We start from the raw sequence: 7,566 nt of genomic DNA on the forward strand, positions 1-7,566 counted from the left end.
TAAAAAAAAAAAACCACTAGTAGGAATCGAACCCGCACAGTAGGCTAAAAGAAGCGCCCAAGAAGAGCAAATAACACCACTGAGCTAAGACTTGTTTCATGTGGTTCAACATTAATATACGTACATAAGTTATCTTATATATATACAACGTAATTTTTTTACCGAGGAGGTTCGGGTGAACCCCATGGCAACCACGTAGGTTCACCCCTCGTTAATTTAATAATGTTAATTTAATAACATTTTAATTACGTTAATTTGAAAAAGTTAATTTAATATACTACTACTACTATCCTTAATAACATTAATTTAATAACGTTTTATTAAAACTATATTTTTTTAATTATTAGTATAGTTTCATCTTTAATTTAATATTTAAATAAATAATATTTAGATATATTATATAACTTAAATTCGTCCCCTGCTTAATATTATATATACATACCCACTTAATTTTTTTGTATGAGGCTGACCCGCCTAATTAATAAATCTTCAATATTGCTTTTTTTCCACAATGACAAAAGAAATTAGATGCCATTTTAATCTTTGAGTCGAAAATAATGAAAAAATAATAGTGAAGAGTCATTTAAAGGTCATATTTGTGCAGTTTTGAATAGTTAAAAGTCACATTTGTGTACTGTCAAAGTTTAAGGTCATATTTATGTATTATGCCCTTAGATTTTAAGCTGGACGCGCCCAATTTTGCGTGTTGAACACGCGTTTTGCCACGTAGGATTGGAGGTCATATTTGTGCAGTTTTGAATAGTTAAAAGTCATATTTGTGTATTGTCAAAGTTTAAGGTAAAAGTTATAATTTGATGTTAAGTTTACGGTCATTTTTATGTATTAACTCTAAAAACTATGGACCCATCTAAATACAGCCATTGAACATAGAGTATTTACATCAACTAACATAGAAGTTGGCTTTGTCATATTTTATCCTGAAACTTGACATCTGCCACTTATCCACCAAGAAGAAAGCCATTGAGGCATTTGCTGGAAAATTACACATATTAGCTTGTTCTAAATCAGTTGCATAGTTTCCTAAACCATCAACAACTTGGTTCGCTTACCTGAAGCATATTGGATATCCACGTCAGCCTGTCTTAGCATCTGGAAGTACTTTGAAGGATGACTCTCATTTTGAAATTAGGAGTGATTTTGGTCTCTTAGCATGTTGATAATCACCATAGAACCATCTACAGTATGATTGATGTGCCCATTCTGGATGCACCACTCAACTCCAAATCTGTCTGCATATGTTTGTTTTCACATAGAGCTACATTCAGTCCGTAAATAGAAAAAGTGTAATTGAGGCTCCAAATGTTGAACTCAACGCTCCATAAAGCCTTGACATTTTCAATTTAACAACTCATTTGCTCTAGCTTACACACTTCCAACAGATAACTGTGACAAATATTTTATCTCAATATATAAACACAGATGAATACCTCTTTAGAGGTAGTGGTATGGATTGCGTACACTCTACCCTCCCCAGACCCCACGATGTGGAAATTTACTGGGTTTGTTGTTGTTGTTGTATATAAACACAGATGAAATTACAGGAAATTGATGTTCAGTTAGAAGGAGACATCATAGAGTTGTAGCAACAATATAGGTAGTTCTGTGGTGTAAAAATAATCTACAAGTTCAAGGTAGGACTTTCCATTAAAATAATTGGAGCTAGCTATGACATTTAGTGCTAATAGGTAGCAACCATGAAATAAATAATGGAGATCCAGACCTAAAAGAGGTGTCGAATCAGCTCCCCTATGACGGATTATAGATGCAATAAATGGATAGGCTGATTCACTATTCATTGTTTGTTGGGGTATCCAATTACTATTTCAATTCGATCCAACCATTTGAAGAACATGTAAAGCTATTCTTCACATTCAACTATTATGTAGCTTTGTTTGAAGTGTGATATCTTTCAAACCTGTGTAATCTCCTCATAATCCATATGACTATACTATTGCTGCTCCATATACCATTATTAATTAGAGTAATGATCTTATCTTCTGAATCGGGTTATACCTATATAGTTAATATATGTTACATCCGAATTCTATGTTTTCTCTACAAAAAAATAGCTTCGTAAAGCTGCAAATTGAGGACATCAATTATCCAATGCATGGAAACTTAGGTGGCTGTTAACTCATTCATACATGCGAGCGGTGCCACAGACAAATTTAAGTATACATACAAACTTTTATGGGAAAAAGATCAAAAATACCCCTCTACTTTAAACAATTGGCCAACTTTACCCTCCGTTATACTTTGGGGCTAAATATAGCCCCGCCGTTATAAAAGTTCACATATACACCCTCCAACTAACAGAATAACCCAAATCACTTTAAATGACCCCTTTTTTAAAAATTCAAACCCGACCCGACCCATCAAAAATAATGTTGAAATTTGATTTGGGAAATTCTCCGAATTCTCATAGTCAACGTGGAACAACATTTCTTGGCAAGGGATATAGTTAACGTCATAGCATGCGAGGGCAAGGAAAGAGTGGAACGCCACGAGCTATTAGGCGAATGGAAATTGAGGTTAACAATGGCAGGGTTCCGGCAGTATCCTCTGAGCTCTTACGTGAATTCGGTGATAAAGAGCCTATTGAGGTGCTGCACTGCTGCTCAGAGCATTATACACTGGTGGAGAAAGATGGTGCTATGTTGTTGGGAAGGAAGGAGAGGAACCTAATCACAGCATCTGCTTGGCACTGAGAAGTGGTAGAGCTACTTCTAGCAAATAACATGTAGTTTTAGTGTTCCATAGGTAGTTTCATGTACCACAAACTATTTTTGTTCATACACATCTCATTATGTTCATCTGTTGGTCTCTTGGCTTAGAATTTTTCTTGCACAATATTCAGTGAATTCGCACCAAATAAGAGTTGTGATATTCTAAGCAAATTTTGGGCCATATTTGAGACAGTTTTGGTCCAGATTTTGGGTCTTGAGTTTTAGCTACATTAGGTGCATTGGATATGAAATAGAAGTGTTTGTATCATGGAAAATATTTTGGTTAGCAAATATTGAAAAAATAATTTTCAAAAAAAATATCGAGTTGAGGTTCTATCGGAAATAGACTATCTACGTTCACAAGGTAGAGGGTAAGACTGCGTGTACACCATCCTCCCTAAATTCTATATTGTTGTTGTTGATTTTGTTAAGAAAAATATTTTTGTGCTGTACCAAATTGCATGTTTTTGGTGTGTTTGTGATTGTAATTTTGATTTTCTTGTATCCATTATTCTTCAATAACTTCCAATTCTACCCAGGAAAGAATGTTGGACTTGGCAATATGCAGATAAGTGTTTATCCACGTTAAATGCAACCTGAAAACCCCAACACCTATAGAAACTGAAAGAGAGAATCCTTCAGATTACAGCGTGAACGTAGAAAGGCACGAAGAGAGGGTGTCATTCTTCAGCCTCGATAGTTGCTTCTGCTGCTGAACATCACAAGGATAATCTCACCTCTTGTTGATATAGGTCTTTTGGTTCTTAAACATTCTATTGTCACTTTGGTTGTTTCTAGTATTCACATATGCAGGCCACATGCTAAATGTGCTTCTGCCATTGGTGTCTTTTGATGGGTCGGGTCGGATTGGGTTTGAATTTATAAAAAACGGGTCATTTAAAGTGATTTGGATTATTCTGTTCGTTGGAGGGTATATATGTGAACTTTTATAACGGCGGGGGGTATATTTAACCCCAAAGTATAATGGAGGGTAAAGTTGGCCAATTGTTTAAAGTAGAGGGGTATTTTTGACCCTTTTTCCAATTTTTATTTTGATATAAGGTAAGAAATACCAGCAAAATTTCATGTTCATCAATTTCACTTTTTCCTTTGTCAATTCTATTTTTCCTTCGCGTTTTATTCTCTCACAGAAATTACCATCTAAATTCCAGGTGTTCAGTCACTTTAAGTGGCAGAATTGTAGCAGAATTTTTTGCATTTCTTTACCTACATTTAATTCTAATCTTCACGGCAAAGGGTTAAAGTAATTTAATATTCTAACTCAATATTGCACTAGTTAAGAGTAGAAGAATCAACAGGAAGACATTCACAGTTATCAGATATTTTTGGTCATATAACAGTCGAAGGGAGACCGGAGACACACTGATGTCGAAGACTTGTTCATTGCTCATATTGCTGGTATGAACACTCTAGCCCGTGGCCTCAGAAATATTTCCAAGTTAATTAAGTGAACTTTGTAATCTTTCATTGCACTATCAACGAATAAATGAACAGAATAAGAATGTCTAACCATGTTACTTGTTTGAAAACCTGATAGTCTTTTTGGTAGAACTTGTTCGCAAGAGATATCAAAGTTTTGACACAAAACATGGTACTGCAGTTGAGGTTCTGTTCACTCATCTCATTCCATTTCCTTTCAGTTGATTTGCTAGTCTCTAGCTTTGTTTTTCTCACATAGACTTTTCCTTGCCAACTTTTGTTCGTGAGGAGGACAAAATTCAGAACGATGATGTTCCAGATCAATATATCAATGGAGAGTATGTTTCTCGGATTCTTCAAAATGTTGTCAAACTCGTTCCGGATCCTCCAAAAAGGTACTACTTTTGGATGATCCGACATTTTTGAAGAGTCCAAAGTAACATAAACAGAAAGCTATAGACGTTGCGATATAGGTGTTTGCGATTTGAATTCATCTTTGGTTCTGACTTACCAACAATAACTCAATATATCAATCTTTGTGCAAAGATAGAAGAGATCACTGAGACATGTAATGCATAAATATAAACCCCAGGAAAAAAGAAGGATCCATACCTTATCAGATTGCCGCCCTTATGGTTTATGTGGTGGCCTTACTATAAGCTTTGTAACTGTTAATATTAATACTTATTAATCAAATTCTTCGCTATTAGCATATAAGCATTTAAAATATAACAATTGACTTAAAATCAAAACAAAAAAATAGCACAAAGTTAATTGTATGCAAATATGGACTTCGCAAGGCAAATTTTTTTCTTAACTCTCCATTGAATGTTTCTTTTAAGAATAAAAAAAACTTTATAAGCCAAAAGCGTTAATCTCTGACAAAAGCAAGAAAACGAAATTAAAAATTTTAAAACAGAATAATTCATAATCCCCACACCCAACTAACGATGCACAAGTTACATTTCTAAGTCAAGGCTTACAGATATAACATCATCTTCCGCAATATTTGTAGATCGTGTTTTTCTTATACGAAACAACCCCAATTAGTCTGACAAAATAGCTGTCAGCTGTTTTGAGTGACCAATTTCCTACTAATGGTGGAAAACTATATGACAAGGATACTTTTCCAGCCTCCAAAATCATGTCCATTGCAGGAACAATTGTGAGTAGAATTGTGAGTAGAGGTGATTAGGTATGATATGGAGCAGTTACAGCTTACGGAGGACATGACTCTTGATAGGAAGGTGTGAAGGATGCGGATTAGGACAAAGAGATAGTAGGTAGGAGTTTGTCCATAATAGTAGGAAAGTGTTCTTTGTTTGTATCAGCGCTTGGATTTTTTGTTCGTGGTGTTTCGGCCCACTTTGTGAAAAAATACACTGGGTATGTTGTTGTTGTTGCAGGAACAATCGTGTTTTTTGAAGGAGGGACGACCGTAACATCTCAGGGGTTAGGAACCAACTGTGGTTTTGCCCATATTGAAGTAAATGGAGAAACCTAGAACAACTTTCAGTAGACATGTACTAGTTAAAAGAGGAAACACATCGAGACCACTTCATCGAACATCACTTCTGATACTAACGGACCCTTTTTGTATTTAATTTATACATCAGACAAAATTAAATTGCTATACACATGGTAAAACTAAGTAAAAATAGGAAAGTTCAACCATTACAAAAACATTGACGAAAGAACCATTATTAATCTATAACAAAAATACGTACCAAAATATTCTAGAAGTGGAGCTGAAAAGCATGTGTATCTGCTTAACTCATGTTTATAAGTAACCCCAGAGATTTCGCACCCACCGATTTCTTTTCTATGTTGATTTATGAAATCTGAAATTTTTTCTCTCCATTTTGTATGAAGATGATTGTGAATCGTGATTATTGCGGATTGATTTATGATGGAAACAGACTGCAACTCGACGGTAGGACTGTGAGGCGACTGTTTAGTGGTTTTATTTTTGAAGGAAGAAACAACTTTGGAGGCAACGATTAATAAAACTCAAAAGAGCCAACTGTTTAGTGATTTTTTTTTTTTTTTAAAAAGGCACATAATAAAAGACATTCAATCAAATGGAACTACACGTCTAGTTCCTTGTCTGTAATGAACCTCTTTATGTTTTGAATAAATGATCTCATTCCTGAGCAAAAAAAAAAAAAAATCTTTTTTATATAATATGAATATCCTGTGACATGTATATCTGTATAATATCATTTACATCATTTATTAGACATAATTGGAGGCAAACCCTTGAGTTCAAGGGGTTCAAGTTTAGTAGGTCCAAAACAGAGTATTTGAAATGCAAGTTTGGTGACTTGAGGTAGTAGGATGAAGTAGTGGTGAGGTTGGACTCCCAGGATGTCTGTAAGAAGGATAGTTTTAAGTATCTTGGGTCTATAATTCAGGGGAATGGTGAAATCGATGAAGATGTCTCTAAACATATTGGAGCAGGAGTGTTGTATGATAAGAAGGTGCCTCTTAAGCTTAAAGCCAGATTCTATAGAGTGGCAGTCCGGCCGGCCATATTGTATGGGGCGGAGTATTGGCTAGTCAAGCACTCTCACGTCCAAAAATTGAAGGTGGCGGAAATGAAAATGTTGCGTTGGATGTGTGGGCTTACTAGAGGGAACAAAGTTAGGAATGAGATTATCCGAGAGAAGGTGGGGTAGCTTCGGTAGATGAAAAGATGCGGGAAGAAAGACTGAGATGGTTCGGGCATGTGATGAGGAGGGGCGCAGATGCCCCAGTCCGAAGGTGTGAGAGGCTAGCTATGGATGGTTTCAGAAAGAGTAGAAGTAGGCCAAAGAAATACTAGAGGGAGGTGATTAGACATGATATGAAACATCTCCAGCTGACCGAGGACATGACCCTAGATAGGAAGGTGTGGAGGTCACGAATAAGGGTAAAAGGCTAATGGGAGTATGTGGGTTGTATCTTGCAGTCCAGGGTGTTATGGTGTACCCAGGTTAGTAATCCGAAGCTTGTACATAGGTGTCCTTGGTTTGTGTATGTATGGTACGGCTAGGTGGGGGCCCTATGTCTTATGTCTTAGTCCCTATTTTCTTTTTGTGGCACTCTTATTTTTTGCAGATTTCGTATTTCTCTGATTTCTAATTTACTATTTCTTATTCCTGATTTTATTATATCATCCATCCACTTGTTACTATCCTTTAGCTTGAGCCAGGGGTCTATCAGAAACACTCTCTCTACTTCTTCGGAGGTAGCGGTATGGTTTGCGTATATCTTACCCTCCCCAAACCCCACTTTGTGGGAATACACTGGGTTTGTTGTTGTTGTTGTTGTAATAGTTAAATAGTAGTCACGTTCGATTTGAAGACCAAATTTTTTTGTTCAATTTGATTTGAATACT

The 7,566-nt window shown here is 35.9% G+C and overlaps 1 long non-coding RNA gene across 2 annotated transcripts; it reads right to left on the minus strand.

Moving 5' to 3' along the window:
• Positions 1-859: 859 nt before the first annotated feature.
• On the minus strand, positions 860-6,279 carry LOC107867930. 2 transcript variants are annotated; one of them, XR_001673453.2, is made up of 4 exons: positions 5,915-6,279; positions 4,800-4,855; positions 1,071-1,250; positions 860-993 (listed from the first exon to the last, which is right to left on the minus strand). It is a non-coding gene; the product is annotated as an uncharacterized LOC107867930 (long non-coding RNA). The 2 variants fall into 2 exon arrangements; XR_001673452.2 differs by having other exon boundaries at positions 860-1,250; positions 5,915-6,274.
• Positions 6,280-7,566: the final 1,287 nt, after the last annotated feature.

This window comes from Capsicum annuum, chromosome 4 (genome assembly GCF_002878395.1).
Source record: "Capsicum annuum cultivar UCD-10X-F1 chromosome 4, UCD10Xv1.1, whole genome shotgun sequence".
Lineage (NCBI taxonomy): Eukaryota > Viridiplantae > Streptophyta > Magnoliopsida > Solanales > Solanaceae > Capsicum > Capsicum annuum.